This window comes from Macadamia integrifolia, chromosome 9 (genome assembly GCF_013358625.1).
Source record: "Macadamia integrifolia cultivar HAES 741 chromosome 9, SCU_Mint_v3, whole genome shotgun sequence".
Taxonomy (NCBI): domain Eukaryota; kingdom Viridiplantae; phylum Streptophyta; class Magnoliopsida; order Proteales; family Proteaceae; genus Macadamia; species Macadamia integrifolia.
Window position 1 is genome coordinate 37,508,342 of NC_056565.1, and position 14,647 is coordinate 37,522,988.

The window sequence follows — 14,647 nt, forward strand, 5'->3', positions numbered from 1 at the left end:
AAAAAGATGATACTTTTAGAAAAAAAACAAGGGCAAAACGGACCAATACTGGTCGATCCAGTTTGATTTAGATCAGTATTGACAGATACCAATCCCGATCCCGATACCAATACCTAAATCCATGCTCTCCACACCATTGTTACCATCTCACTTTTCTCCCATTTTTTACTACTCCCTATTTAAGTTCTTTAGCAACGGTTTTCTTATCACCACTAAAGGGTATATATCTTTTTTTTCTTTTTAAATTAAAAAATCCAATGTATATAGGAGAACTTAAAATAAAGTGCCCATGTACGTATCTTATAGTGGTAGTTTTGTTCACCTCCATTAAACAGTATGTATCCCTTTTTCAAATGACCTTGTATACATTCTTTAGTTGCGGTTTATTTTTACCACCACTAAAGGGTATGTAAATTCTTTTTACCCACAAAGTTGGATGCTTCTAAGTGACAGCGTGGTCCCCTATGATCTCTTTAGAGCTGGAAATGGATGCTAATAAACGTCCAAGATATAGATTTATGTAATGTTTTTTTTTTTCCTTTTGATATGTTATGGATCTTGCTTAAGGAATTCTTCCTATTTCTTCTTAGGTGGTTCCTTGTTATATCATATCCTATTTTTTCTTTTTAATATAATTTGCATCTTCTAGCAAAAAAAAAAAAAAAAAAAATCTTTTACCCTTTTAGTTGAAAAATGCAGCATAGAGAGTTGGACTTAAAAAAGTGACCATGTAATCCTTTTTATCGAAAAAATAAATAAATAAAAATATGTATCCATTCTTACTTTTATAACTGGAAAACTAGTGTAGGGTCAAACTTAAAAAAATGCCCTTGTACATATCCCAGACCAGAGGCTTATTTATAGTCATTAAAGGGGTTGTAACCCATTTTACTACTTTAATTAAAAACTTCAACATGTAGTTGTAGCACTTAACCTATAACGGTGTTTTCTTTTTACCGCCATTAAAGCATAAATTACCCTTCTTTTATTTTTATTTTTTTATTAAAAAAATTCAGCATTTAGAGGCATGCTTGAAAAGCGCCCCTTAATTTACCAATCATATAGTGCTGGTTTTCTTTACCGCCACTAAAGGATATGTATAGACGCAATGTATAGAGGCAGACTTAAAAACACACTCTTCTACATACTTTATAGTTGTAAATTTTTTTTACCACCACTAAAATATATAGGACAAAAAGTTTTCCTTCACTGATGGTTAAATTACGGGATGGTCTAGATGGGACCCTTCTCTTTCTCCCTATTGTTTGGGGTCACAATGGTGAATGGATTCATTGTGGCCTAAGGAAAACTCGGTAAAAGAATATAACCCTTTTATTTTTAATTAAAAAACATAGTGTAGAGAACCAGACATAAAAAAGATATAAATTCTTTACTGACAGTTTTCTTTTACCGCCACTAAAGGGTAGGTTCATTTTTTTTGTGATCTACTATAGAGTATAGACATGTTGAGAATATGGATTGATATATTCTCATCATTTAATGTGTGATTGATTGTATCTTGATGTTGGATCTTTAAACTATTCGCATCTGGGACTAAACCAGGCCTTCAGTTCATATGGTTGTTATACTGTATCATATCATATCATACTATTATATATCAAATTGTTTGATATACTTTTTATTTGGACCAAAATATCCTCCTAATTTAAACCTTTCAAATAGGCAAAAAAAAGTTGACAAAATGCCCTCCCAATGTGAACCTACAAAATAGACAAAAATACCTTTCCTATAAAGTAAGGGTGAAATAGGGCAAGGTTGCTCAAAACCCTAATCCAACCCTAGGTCCCAAAACTCAATCCAAGTCCAACCCAACCCTATTGAGCTCATGCCAACCCAAATCAGCCTTAATTAACCCTGATTGGACGGGTTGCTCTTGATTTTTTGCTAGGGTTGGGCTAAGCCTGATTTTTTCCAGGGTTGGGCTAACATTGATTGACCATGTTTTGCAGTCAAGGTCTGAGTCACATTGGAGAAGTAATTATGACATTTTGTATTTGATGAAGTTAGAAATTTCCATATAGATTGGGTATAAGAATGAATGATACAGATTTCATTATTCTGAATAAAAGGATAGGATGAAAGCTTTAAATTATACAATATAAATTAGGGTTAAACTTAGGGCCAGGTTGGGCCTTGGCCAAGTCCAAACCCAGTGTCAGTATTTTTCAACCCTAACTTGCCTCAGGATAAAAAATAAATAAAAAAATAAATAAAATAAAAAAACTTAGCACAAGCCTGGTTCGGGTTTAGGGCGAGTAATCTAGGTCAAACTTACACCTCTATTACATGGTGCTTGGTATACTTCTGAAGAAGACTATAATACCCTCCTAATGTAAACTCTTCTTAAGAAGACCAAAATACCCTCTTAATGTAAACGTTCCAAATAGAAGGAAAGAAAAGAGCCAAAATACCCTACCAAAAAAAAAAAAAAAAAATTATACAGTTTTAGTGGACCAAAATAAGCACCATTCACATATTATGTAGACCAAAATACCCAATTTAAATCCATTCTAAAAACCCTCATTTTTGTGTAACTTTTTTTTTTTTTGCAAGTGAAACTCCGAAGTTCACCCAATAAACTACTGTTCCAACATGTCTGTGCTCACCTCCGCTCAGTATTGCCACCCGCAGACCATAAAAAACCAGTTGCCTCCTCCAATCCAATCCTGTCTTCTCTAGATCTCTAGAAGGGAGTTTCGAGTGCCAACTATTATATTGAATTGGGCGGCAGCAGATTTGGGTCCTGATATAGCCAAACTGACCTATCGGTGGGGGCAATGACACGTGTCGCCTCTGAGACACGTGTCCTCCGCCAGACGAAGGTTCCAAGAACCACTCATGCTCAAGCACGCTCAATCACTGAGGCACGCTCGCAAAATCACGCGGGATCACGTCGTCTGCATGAGGGGAATATTCCCCCCAGAAGGATGGACATATTCTAGTGGGACTCTAAGAGGGAAGAAGGGGGAAAACCCTAAACCCTAAGAGCAATATAAGAGGGCACGGAAGAAAGGGAGAGGTAAGCTCTGAGACCCTCACCATTACTCCCTTATTGAACTGTGCGGCCGACCCTGACTTGAGCGTCGGAGGACTAACCTCGGACAAAGCTCCGGGCCTCCGTCGTCTGTGTTTGTGTAGGTTCGACTAGCGGGGTTTTTTGGCAGCAACAAATTGGCGCCGTCTGTGGGAACGACGGTAATGGTGGGGAGAACCTACAACCGAAAGAGGACAAGAGCGACGTCCAACATAGACATGGGGAAAGAACCTTCAGGGGAGCTTCCTCCCTCGGCGGAGATAGGACGAGAAAGGGGCCATGACGACCGGGAAGTGTCCGTCAGATACCAGCGTTCAGCTGGATATTCAGTACGTGAAGGCAGTGACCATCAGCCTCCTGCGGCCCAGGAGTACGTGACGAGGCAGCAGTTTGAAGACCTCCAGGACAAATATAACCGGATGGCCGAGACTATGAGGGAGGTCTCCAAAGCTGTCTCCCACAGGACCGGCGGAGCACCCCCAGGTCCCCACGTCCAGTTTGAGAGAGCTTGAGATGAAGACCGAAGCAGTACGGGATCGACAAGGGCCGGGCGCGACCCTCGAAGCCGAGAAAGGGAGAGTCCCGCGCCCCGAAGTAGGACGCGATGCGCCGCCAGAGACCCGTATGGGGATCCGCACCAAGGAGACAGACAAAGGTCCGAGGACTCGGGATTAAAGAGGATGATCCTAGACTTGAAGGACGAGATCAGAAAGGTGGCAGAAAACCAGATGGGAAACCGTGAGCCAGACCTCACCAATGACACGGCCTTAGCTGACGAGGTCATGAGGGACCCGCTCCCGTTCGGTTTTCGCCTGCCCAAGTATGACACTTATGACGGGTCAGGGGACCCCGTCGATCACCTGGAAGGTTTTAAGGCCGCCATGCAATTCCATCGCGTCTCGAAAAATATTATGTGTCGTGCCCTTCCATTGACGTTCAGGGGGGCGGCAAGGCTGTGGTACAACCGACTGCCGACGAAGTCGATCCACAGCTTCAGCGATCTGAGTTACGTCTTCGTGAAGGATTCTCTAATAGCCAGCCCCTCCAGAAGACTACGTTGAACCTAACTAACGTCAAACAGCAAGAAGGGGAATCGTTGCGGAACTATATGAAGCGATTCCAACAAGAAAATATCACAATCAGGGGCCTAGACCCAAAGGAGGAGTTTACGGGCCTGCTAGGAGGCGTCAAGGACAAGGAGTTGAAGAGGTCCCTGGCGAAGCATACACCTAGGGACCTGACCGAGCTGAGGGCACGATGCGATAAGTACATCCAGATGGAAGAAACCCTCCAGGCCGATGAAGAAGCCGAAAGGAAGGCGGCGAGGAAGAGGCCCTCAAGGGTTGATGATAAACCCGTCGAAGAAGGAAAAAGATGAAAGTCCGAGCGCAGTCGGTCCCCCAGTCCACCAAGGAAGTTTGAGAGGTACGCACCCCTGAACCGAAGGCAAACAGAGGTGTTAATGCAGATAAAAGATTCCCCAGATGCCAGAGCCATGAAGTGGCCAGGAAAGATGGGGTGACACCCCGAAAGACGCAATGGGGACAGATATTGCCACTTCCACAGAGACCATGGCCACGATACCGAGGACTGTTGGCATCTTAAGGGGGAGATAGAAGGAATGATCAGAAGGGGATACCTGGGCAGATTTGTAGACCGGGAGAAGGAGGTGGCCCCAGATGGTAACGGCCGGAGGGATAACCGTCGAAGAGATGGTGGAGGTCGTTATGAGAGAAGGGGGCTCGCCCGTAGAGGCAATCAAGAACAGCGAAGGAACTAGACACCCGAGGAAGCTGACCGTCGCCCTCGAGAGGAGAATAAGAGCCTGACCAGAGTTATAGCAACCATCTGTGGAGGCCCGGCCGCTGGAGAGAGTTCGATCTCTACCAGGAAGGCGAAGGCCTACGCGAGGAACGTACGTATGGCAGAATGGCCGAACAAGAAGGTGAAGACGGGGACGGTTATCTCCTTCTCAGATGATGATCTGGAAGGGGCACAAACCCCGCATGACGATGCCTTGGTCATCACCATGACCATAGCGGATTGCAAAGTGAAGAGGATCTTAGTGGATAACGGCAGTTCAGCTGATATCCTGTTCCTCGAAGCTTTCCGGAAGATGGGCCTCGACGAGGGAAAATTAAAGAAGGTCGAACACCCGCTGCAGGGATTCTCCGGTGTCCCGGTGAAGGTGGAAGGGTCGATTGAGTTGCCGGTTCGAGCTGGCACCGGAGATTGCCAGGCGACGGTCATGATCAACTTCCTGGTGGTGAGCATTACATCGACGTATAATGCCATACTAGGAAGGGTTGGGTTGAACCTGTTAAAGGCCGTCGTCTCCACTTCCCATCTCAAAATGAAGTTCCCTACCAAGAATGGCGTCGGGGAGTGTCGGGGCGATCAGGAGACATCCCGGAGGTGTTATGCCACTACTCTGTGAGGAAAAGAAAAGGCGGGTGAGGCGCTCCAGATAGAGGATCTACGTGATGATGCCAGTTATCAACGGGGGGAGCCGGCCGAAGATTTGGTGCAAGTTGAAGCTGAAGAAGGGGATGACACCCGGCAATTCCAGATTGGGGCTACCATGCCAAGGTTGCAGCGAGAAAGACTCATCTCATTCCTACGAAACATCGCTGACGTATTCGCCTGGTCGGCGTCGGACATGCCCGGGATAGATCGAGAGGTGATAGAACATCATCTGAATGTTAGCCCAATGAAGAAGCCGGTGCAGCAGATTAAGAGGACGTTTGCCCCCGAAAGACAGAAGAAGATAGACGAGGAAGTGGAAAAGTTACTGAAGGCCCGGTTCATCCGCGAGATCCAGTACCCGGAGTGGATATCTAACATGGTAATGGTCCCGAAGGCAAACGGGAAGTGGAGGATCTGCATCGACTTCACCGACCTAAATAAGGCCTGCCCGAAGGACGCATACCCCCTGCCAAGGATAGACCTCCTCATCGACGCCACGGCGGGATACGAGGCGCTGAGTTTCATGGATGCATACTCGGGGTACAACCAAATCAAAATGTCCGAGGCTGATGTCCCGAAAACATCCTTCATAACCGAGGGTGGGTTGTACTGCTATGAGGTCATGCCTTTCGGACTAAAGAACGCCGGGACCACGTATCAAAGGTTAGTGAATAAAATTTTCAAAGGGATGATCGGCAAAACCATGGAAGTGTATGTAGACGACATGCTCGTGAAAAGCCTGAAGGTGGAAAGACACATCCAAGACTTGGAAGAGGCGTTCCAGGTACTGCGACGGTACGGCATGAAGCTGAACCCGACAAAATGTGCCTTCAGAGTAGCCTCAGGAAAGTTCCTCGGCTTCATCGTCTCGGAGAGAGGAATTGAAGCCAACCCAGTCAAAATACAAGCCATTCGGGACATGAGGTCACCCCAGAACGTGAAGCAAGTCCAGGAGCTGACGGGTCGGGTCGCCGCCCTCGGAAGATTCATGTCTCGGTCTGCAGATAGATGCCTTCCTTTCTTCATAGCGTTGAAAGGGACCAAAAAGTTCGAGTGGACGGAGGAGTGCGAAAAGTCTTTCGAACAATTGAAGGAATACTTGGCCGCAACCCCGCTGCTGACAAAGCCGAACACCGGGGATGCCTTGCAGCTGTACCTTGCTGTATCGGCAGTTGTTGTAAGCGTCGTACTGATGAAAGAGGAAGGAAGGCAACAATGGCCTATATACTACGTCAGCCGAACCCTTCCAGATGCCAAGACAAGATACCGAAAGGCGGAGAAAGTGGTGTACGCCCTCGTGACGGCGGCAAGAAAGCTGAGGCCATATTTTCAGTCACACACGGTATGCGTACTCACCGACCAGCCCCTGAAGAAAATACTGCAGCGACAGACATGTCCGGTCGTCTGGTAAATTGGGCCATAGAGTTGGGAGAGTTCGACATCCAGTACAAGCCGAGAACCGTAATTAAAGCACAGGCCCTCGCAGACTTCATAGCGGAGACGACCATCCCCGATGACCCGCAGGAATCTGTCGAGGAACGAGGAGATGAGGCTTGGACACTGTACGTGGATGGGGCTTCCAACAGCGACGGAAGCGGTGCAGGAATCGTGTTGGTAAGCCCCGAGGGTTTCAAAGTAGAATACGCCCTACGGTTCGACTTCGACGCCTCCAACAACGAAGCGGAATACGAAGCGATAATAGCCGGAATTAATCTGGCTCGGGCTTTGATGGTGAAGGAACTAGTAGTGCATAGCGACTCCCAACTTGTGGTGCGGCAAGTGAATGGTGAATACGAGGCCAAAGAGCAGAGGATGGCCGAATACTTGAACACTGTGCGAGATAGATCAGCGGCTTTCAAGGAATTTGAGGTAAAGCAGGTGTCATGAGAAGAGAATGCTAGCGCAGACGCACTATCACAGCTGGCCACTTCCGACTTCGTAGAACTTGGACGAGCGGTGTATTTCGAAGTACTACCACAACCAAGCATCGAAAAACTCCGCGAGCTATTACCCGTAGGTGAAAACGGCCAAAGCTGGATGGACGCCATAACAGAATACCTCAAGGAGGGAAAGCTCCCAGAGAATAGGGGCGAAGCAAGAAAAGTAAGAATGAGGTCAGCGCGCTTCTTCCTGAAGGATGACACGCTATACAAGATAGGGTTCACCTCACCATATCTCAAGTGCCTGGATTCTTCCGATGGCGAGTACGCACTCCAGGAAGTGCATGAAGGGATATGTGGCCAACACCTTGGAGCCCAGGCCCTGGCGCACAAAGTACTAAGGCAGGGCCTGTACTGGCCGATAATGAGAAAGGACGCGGAATCACTGGTCAGAAAATGTGTCAAGTGCCAGATGTTCGCCCCCGTGCCTAGGCTACATTCTACCAAGCTCTCGTCCTTATCTAGCCCAGTACCGTTCGCCATGTGGGGGATGGACATCCTAGGCCCGTTCCCCCTGGCCACGAGACAAAGGAAGTTTGTCGTGGTGGCAGTCGACTACTTCACGAAGTGGGCGGAAGCCGAAGCCCTAGCGACGATAACCAAAAAGAACATAAGGGACTTCTTCCAAAGGGCTGTAGTATACAGATTTGGAATCCCCCAGGTTGTGGTTACGGATAATGGAACTCAGTTTGCCAATCCAACCTTCGACGCGTTCTGTGAAGCCCTCGGCATCAACCACAGGAAAACCTCCGTCAGGTATCCATCGACCAACAGGCAAACAGAAGTAACCAACCGTACGCTACTCCAAGGGATAAAAAAGAGGCTAGATGATGCCAAAGGACTAGGGGCAGACGAGTTGCACCACATTCTCTGGGCTTACCGCACTACTGAGAGGTTAGCTACCGGAGAAACACCCTTCATGTTAACATATGGCACTGAAGCTGTACTCCCAGTAGAGATAGGGGCACTACCCATCGGATTCGGTACTACAACGAAGACGAAAACGACGGAGGGCTCCGGGCGAATCTAGATCTCTTGGCAGAAACCAGAGAAGCTTCGCAAGAAAGGATCGCCGCCTACCAGTGGAGGGTCGCTAGGCACTACAACACCAAAGTTCGGAAGAACGAGTTCAGGCAGGGCGACCTTGTCCTGAGAAGGGCGGAAGTGTCGGACCCAAGACATCAAGGGAAGCTGGATCCAAACTGGGAAGGTCCCTACAGAGTCTTGAGGGTAATACGACCAGGGTCCTATCACCTAGAGACTACGGGGGGAGGAAGGATACCCCGATCGTGGAACTCTCAGAATTTAAGAAAATTCCACCAGTAGTGAAGTGGCGGGCGCGCACTCTTGTCGTTTATAGTTTTTCCATTTGTAGTTCTTTGCAATTATTGCCCTTATGAACCTTTAAGTGGTAATTCATCTTAAAATCCGGAAGATTTTATTCATGGATAATACGAGAGCTGGTTTACGACAATTGAGACATTCTCCAGGCTGATAACCTTTAACCCTGCTGAACGGATGACTGAAGGTCCACACCTCGGTGGAGGCACAAACAAGGCTGGGTTGACCTGGCCGAGTTCCCCTTCGGTTGGGAGTTCGGCCAAAGCCGAACGGACCTGACCGAAGGTCACTGTCGACCTGAGACCTGACTCAGGGTCGAAGAAACTTACCAAAGGAACAGACCCTTAGGCTGGAGCCGAGGGTGCACACTTGGTAGAAATTGCTTGGTGATCGTCTAACTATCGAAGGATCGGCCTTCGGCGAAGACCTAGATCCATGCATCTAACAGACCCTTCGGCTGGAGCCGAGGGTGCACACTTAGTAAAAATTGCTTGGTGATCGTCTAACTATCGAAGGATTGGCCTTCGACAAAGACCTAGATCCATGCATCTAACAGACCCTTCGGCTGGAGCCGAGGGTGCACACTTGGTAAATTGCTTGGTGATTGACCGACTATCGAAGGGTCAGCCTTCGACGAAGACCTAGCATCTAACAGACCCTTCGGCTGGAGCCGAGGGTACACACTAGATAAATTGCTTGGTGATTCTGACTATCGAAGGGTCGACCTTCGGCCAAGTCCCAGATCCACGCGTCTGACAAACCCTTTGGCTGGAGCCGAGAGGGAAAACACTTAGAAAAAATTGCTAAGTGATTGCAGGGTCAGCCCTCGGAAAGTCTCGGGGCCATGCGCCTAAGAAGGTCAACTAGGGTTTCGGCTCTTTGCACCTATCTACGAATCAAAGACGACATTAAAGGGACAGAAGAGAAGAAAAAAAAAGACTAATGCATTCATGAAGCCCCGAAGGCAAGGATTACATTAAAAGCCCAAAGGCTAATTACATAAGGCATAATGCCCGCAGCCACAAGAAGCCCGAAGGTTGGTTACATAACAAGAGGGGGGGTAGTCTGAGCTGAGGCCCGAGACGACCTCAAGGAGCGTCCGTCGGGTTCGCGGCCTCGTCTTCGGCTGGGAGAGTCTCCTGGTCCAAACCTCCATGGCCGGGAGTCGGAGGGACTTCTCTATGCAAATGGACCTCGCCTTCCTCGCTGCAGCCTCCACCATCGGCGTCGGCAACCTCGGTGGCCGATGGAACCGCCTCCACGTCGTCGTCCTCGAAGGAGACCCCGGGGTAGCGCTCGAGGACCCAATCTCGGACCTCGGTAGAGCCCATTGTGTACCCCGGGGTGATGGCGCGCTTGATCTCCTCCCTGAAGTCCTCGGAGGACCGATACTTCTCGACCCCTCGGGCCTCGGCTTCCTGAATTCGGGCCTTCACCTGCGACTTCAGCTCCGAGAGCTTTCGATTGCACTCTCGGCGCTCGAAGACCAGCTCCTTCTCCAAGTGCTCCACCTTCTCGAGGAGGAGGGTGCGCTCGTTGTCTAGGGAGACCCTCTCCCTCTCGGTGACCTCAAGGTCTCGGCACATAGCCTCGGCTCGAGCCGCCAGCTGACCCATCTGATTCTGAGCCTGCATGAAACACCGAAGGTCAGAATGCAAAAAAAAAAATGTACAAGCAAAGGAAGGCAGGGGGACCAAAGCTTACCCCCGCCATGAAGATGCATGCAGAGGTGATCAGTGCCCCCGTCCCTTGCTTCTGGGCCTCGGTGGTATCTCGGGGAAGACTCCCCTTCATCACCAACTCCCTAGCAACCCGTCCGACGGCCAGCGTGTTGTCCTCCTTCACTGACCATTAGGGGATGAGCCCCACCTCAGCCCTCGTCGTCGCAACCCTCGGGCCTCGGGAAACAGCAGTGGGGGAGGGGTCTTGAGCAGGCCCGTCTCGGCCCGGAGCTGCGAGGGCCTGGACAGCCTCGGCACTCGACCCTTCGACTCTGGGCCTCTTCTTCGGAGTCTCGGAGGACGGTCCTTTCTTCTCCTTCCGCTTCGGCCTCGGCTGCTGTTGGGCGTCACGTGCCTTGGCCTCCTTGATCTGTGCCTGCCTTGCCGCGGCGACGGCCTTAGCCTCGGCCCTAGTGACTTGCACTGCAAGAAGAAGCAAGGTAATTAGCGTAAGGAACTAATACTCAAAGGAAACAGACGGGGGCTAGCCTAACTCACCCGGGCTAAGCCCGAACTTGAAGAGTATGGCGTCGGACTTGAGGCAGTCGGCCTCGACTGGAGAACAGCCTTCTTGCAGCCTCGCCATTACCAACGACTCCGCGTCTGCCCCGAATAGGGCAGGGGCGGAGTTCACATCCCTAAGGTCCGGGATATCCCAGACCGTGCCGAAGGGCACCCCCTCGATCGACTTCACGAAGAAATACTTTTCCTTCCATCCGTGGATGGAAGTCGAGTAACCCTTCAAGAGCCGAAGGTCCTTTCGGGGGCAAAAATAGTACCAACCCGTAAGCCCCTTACAGGCCTGAAGAAGGAAACAGTTAATGAAGAGGGGAAGGGAGAGGGGCCTCTTGTGCCGAACAAAGAAGATGACGAAGCTTAACGCTTGTCGCCACCCGTTCGGCGTTAGCTGGGTCGGGCATACCCCAGAGTGCCGAAACACTTTGGTAAAGAAGGGGTGGAGGGGCAGCCGAAGACCGGCCTTGAAGGCCTCCTTGTACAAGCACAGCTCCTCGAAGTTCCGATAGCTGGCTCGGTCAGAAGGTCTGGGCAGACGGAGCTCGAAAGCGTCCGAAACACTGAAGGAGGCCCTCAGCTCCTCCAGTTCTGGTTCGTCCATCGTAGAGACGATGTTGAGGGCCTCCACTTCCAGGGGCTCCTGGGTCTGGGCTCGGGCATTTAGCACCCTCTCCCTGAACCCCTCGCCGTTGGAGCCACCCTTGGACCCCGACGGTGAGGCCGCGGACGATGAGTCGCGGGAGGAGGGAGAGTCGGTGGAATCCGAGGACATCCCTCGGACTTCCCCAGGACTCCTATACCTACGTTTTGGCCTTGACCTCTCGTGGGACGATGGGCTGTAGCCCGACGAGGAAGACATCACTTACTTGCGGGTGTTGCTAAACTAAGGGAAGACGAAGACGAAGGCTCAAAGGGAATCCGAAGCCGAAGGTGAGCTCTCCGAAGGGAAAAGAAAAATGCCCCACAAATGGCCCCCCACACTATATAGATGGGGGAAAGGCGGTACGACTTCCCGAGCATTAATGGCACCTCCACGTCAAGATACGAAGCCTCGAGGTTTGTGCCCGAACGGACCTAACAGACGGTTTCACCTTCGGTGGGGAGTTCGGCCAAAGCTGAACGGACCTGACCGAGGGTCCCTCCTTCGGTTGGAAGTTTGGCCAAAGCCGAACGGACCTGACCGAGGGTCCCTCCTTTGGTTGGGAGTTCGGCAAAAGCCGAACGGACCTGATCGAGGGTCCCGCCTTTGGCAGGGGGCTCGGCCAAAGCCGAACGGACCTGATCGAGGGCCCCTCCTTCGGTTGGGAGTTCAGCCAAAGCCGAACGGACCTGACCGAGGGTCCCACCTTCGGTTGGGAGTTCGGCCAAAGCCAAAAGGACCTGACCGAGGGTCCCTCCTTCGGTTGGGAGTTCGGCCAAAGCCGAACGGACCTGACCGAGGGTCCCTCCTTCGGTTGGGAGTTTGGCCAAAGCCGAACGGACATGACCGAGGGTCCCTCCTTCGGTTGGGAGTTCGTCCAAAGCCGAACGGACCTGACCGAGGGTCCCACCTTCGACAGGGGACTCGATAAAGCCGAACAGACCTAATCGAGGGCCCCTCCTTCAGTTGGGAGTTCGGCCAAAGCCGAACGGACCTGACCGAGGGTCCCACCTTCGGTTGGGAGTTCGACCAAAGCCGAACGGACCTGACCGAGGGTCCCTCCTTTAGTTTGGAGTTCAGTAAAAGCCGAACGGACCTGATCAAGGGTCCCGCCTTCGGCAGGGGGCTCGACCAAAGCCGAACGGACCTGACCGAGGGTCCCTCCTTCGATTGGGAGTTCGGCCAAAGCCGAACGGACCTGACCGAGGGTCCCTCCTTCGGTTGGGAGTTCTGCCAAAGCCGAATGGACCTGATCGAGGGCCCCTCCTTCGATTGGGAGTTCGGCCAAAGCCGAACGGACCTGACCGAGGGTCCCTCCTTCGGTTGGGAGTTCGGCCAAAGCCGAACGGATCTGATCGAGGGTCCCCCCTTCGGTTGGGAGTTTGGCCAAAGCCAAACTGACCTGACCGAGGGTCCCTCCTTCGGTTGGGAGTTCGGCCAAAGATGAACGGACCTGACCGAGGGTCCCACCTTCGGCAGGGGGCTCAGTAAAGCCGAACGGACCTGACCGAGGGTCCCTCCTTCAGTTGGGAGTTCAGTAAGGCCGAACGGACCTGACCGAGGGTCCCTCCTTCGGTTGGGAGTTCGGCCAAAGCCGAACGGGCCTGACCGAGGGTCCCTCCTTCGACAAGGGGCTCTGTAAGGCCGGTCAAAATCAACCGAAGGTCTTTCTCTCAGTCGACCCCAAGCCTCGGTCACTAGTAATGCCAAGGCAGAAGGAACAAGTCAACCAAAGAAGAAGATGTTGGTTACTCCCACAGGAAGAAGCTCCTAGTGGAAGTAAGGGGGCACCTGATATAGCCAAACTGACCTCTCGGTGGGAGCAATGACATGTGTCGCCTCTGAGATACGTGTCCTCCGCCAGACGAAGGTTCCAATAAACCACTCACGCTCAAGCACGCTCAATCACCGAGGTACGCTCTCAAAATCATGCGGGATCACGTCGTTTGCATGAGGGGAATATTCCCCCCAGAAGGATGGACGTATTCGAGTGGGACTCTAAGAGGGAAGAAGGGGGAAAACCCTAAACCCTAAGAGCAATATAAGAGGGCACGGAAGAAAGGGAGAGGTAAGCTCTGAGACCCTCACCATTACTCCCTTATTGAACTGTGCGGCCGACCCTGACTTGAGCGTCGGAGGACTAACCCCGGACAAAGCTCCGGGCCTCCGTCGTCTGTGTTTGTGTAGGTTCGACTAGCGGGGTTTTTTGGCAGCAACAGGTCCTAATTCCTAATATCTCCTCTCCCTCATCGCTCTTTCTAACACACACCGCAAACATTCTGTTCCAGGAGGCATACACGAATGCCAAATAGTGAACAACGCACCGACCCGGTGAGTTTACACATGAAATTTAATGATTATCTCTTTTAATTAGGAACCTCTTAAATGAGACTACTCATATCTGATTCCTATTCTTGGTTTGCTGAAGTATTTTTACCTCCGGCTTCTTCCCTTTCGGATCTCATTGGATAGAACTATGCGGGACCAACTGCTCGGCATTGATTGCTACACGAAATGTAGGATCAACTCCTACAGTCGAGAGAGGAACAAACTGAACCAAGACTCGAAGACAGAAAATGAGAGTGAAGGTCCTTTTTTTATGTAGGAGCTAATTTAATATTTGTTTGTGTATGTGTTAAGTTTGTCTTGAATTCTTCACCCGTTTTGGAGATTGACCCGATCCGACATATTTTGGTGGCGACCCGAATGGGAATCTTTCTGAGATTTGTGATGGAAGCAGAGGGGTTGGGCCGATAGGACCAAGCCCGGAGCCCATCACTAATTTCGTATGGGGGTGCGGGGGCGTAGCCCCCACGGTATGATTTGACCGGATCGACAGCGACCCAATGGGTCGACTCACGATTTTGGAGTATATATAATGTACTATTGCTTGTTGAGAAAGTCATTGTATTCCAAGGTTTTCACGCAGCAGGGTGAGTTTTTCCTCGCCGCTGCTAGGGTGTAATTT

The 14,647-nt window shown here is 50.5% G+C and overlaps 1 long non-coding RNA gene across 1 annotated transcript; it reads left to right on the forward strand.

The window, feature by feature from the left end:
* Nucleotides 1–2,581: 2,581 nt before the first annotated feature.
* Nucleotides 2,582–14,431, forward strand: LOC122088167. Its single transcript, XR_006143002.1, has 3 exons — nucleotides 2,582–2,761; nucleotides 13,899–14,010; nucleotides 14,152–14,431. It is a non-coding gene; the product is annotated as an uncharacterized LOC122088167 (long non-coding RNA).
* The last annotated feature ends 216 nt before the right edge of the window (nucleotides 14,432–14,647 follow it).